This window comes from Nannospalax galili, unplaced genomic scaffold, assembly GCF_000622305.1.
Source record: "Nannospalax galili isolate Female #2095 unplaced genomic scaffold, S.galili_v1.0 scaffold191, whole genome shotgun sequence".
NCBI lineage: Eukaryota > Metazoa > Chordata > Mammalia > Rodentia > Spalacidae > Nannospalax > Nannospalax galili.
This window is the reverse complement of record NW_008331484.1, coordinates 1,979,770-1,981,338: the sequence shown is the minus strand read 5'-3', so window position 1 is coordinate 1,981,338 and position 1,569 is coordinate 1,979,770.

Sequence of the window (1,569 nt, the reverse complement as noted above, 5' to 3'; positions counted from 1 at the left end):
ATGTGGACAGAAATTGGGTTAGTTTAAGGGAGGGGGGAGGGAAGGGTATATAAGGAACCTAGGGGGTAAGGGGAAAGAAGGAGCTCAAGAGAGGTAGGACCATAGGAAAAGGGTATTAGGAAGGGAGAGAGGGGAGAAATGGGGGGACCTTAAGTAGGAAAACTATGGTGGAGGGGTGAGACAATGCAAAAGATAAATAATGCCTAGCTAGTTTTGAAAACCAGAGGGAACCATATTACTCCTATAGCCTACTGACAAATTATACACAGCAGATCAAGAAACATATGTCTAGGTAAGGTTTATCTAAGAACAATTGGTCTTTGCCCAAGATTTATCTACATGACACACAGTAATTAAAAGTACCAGACTGGTGGAACTAAACTTCTTCGATGTTTAACAAAAATACTTTGAGGCCTATACTAATTTGGTCAGAGGGACATAAAGGACAGTTTTTGCTCCTTGCCATTCTAGGTCGACTAATTCCAGGGGACTATGAGTATCTCTAAAAATATCCTGTAATGGTGGTGGGTCACCTGTCCTCTTGATTAAGGAGGCTAAGGAGACCCCACCAGAGGGACTTGAACCTGTGTCCAGTCTACAAAGAGGAGGGTCAACACAGAGGAATCACTTTCTCCATGCTTTCAAGTGAAGCCAACTATGGGTTGAGCAGGACCTTAGACTTATCTTCACATAGGCAGAACTGGTAAAAGAAAGGAGCCAGGGGCTCCTCCCAAGCCCACGTGACCCCTTAGGAACAGATCCTCAAATGAGCTTAAGAGTAAAAATAAATTGGTGTATCTGGGCCAAATGTATGGCCTTAAACATCCAAAAGGAAAGTATAACCAAAGATTAAAGGGGTCAATATAATTTCTTAAGAGTTCATATAAATAGCTAAGGGCTACATAACATGCAACAATGCCAGATAGGAGATACCTTCTTTCGGGTTGTTGGCCAGGGTGACCAAAGTGACTCCCAAATAGTAACCTAGCATAGAACTGGGAAAATGAACAGCAGACCCTAAACTTATCTAAATAGTATTGACAACTGGTTGCTGCTAGAAAGGAACAGCTGACCCTACTAAAACAAAGACCTCTAGATAGGCTGACTAGATTCAACAGAAGGGCAAGTAGTAGGTATTTGCTGGGGTGCAGACAACACAGCAGACAGTACCAAGGATATCAGAGTATAAGGGCTCTAGTGGGGGGAAGGAGGCTGTGGGAAGGTGCCATCTGAGAAGTGGGTGTATAGCCAAATAAGATGGTTTGGGATGTTCTGTGTGACATACATACACACGCACACACACACACACACACACACACACACACAAAAAGAAAATCAACAAATTTGTAGAAATGTATTATATTTGAGGAGGAAGCATGGAAATTTACCTCATGCTAATTAGTAGAGGTGATAAACATTACCATTGAAATCTACCCGATGACTTCGTAGACATACACAGGTGCCATGGATCCAAGTGCAATCGATTGTGACTAGTAATAATTGGATGCATACAGATTAGAGATGCATGCACCAACATCTCAGTGTTAGTAGCAAAAATAATGAGTCTTT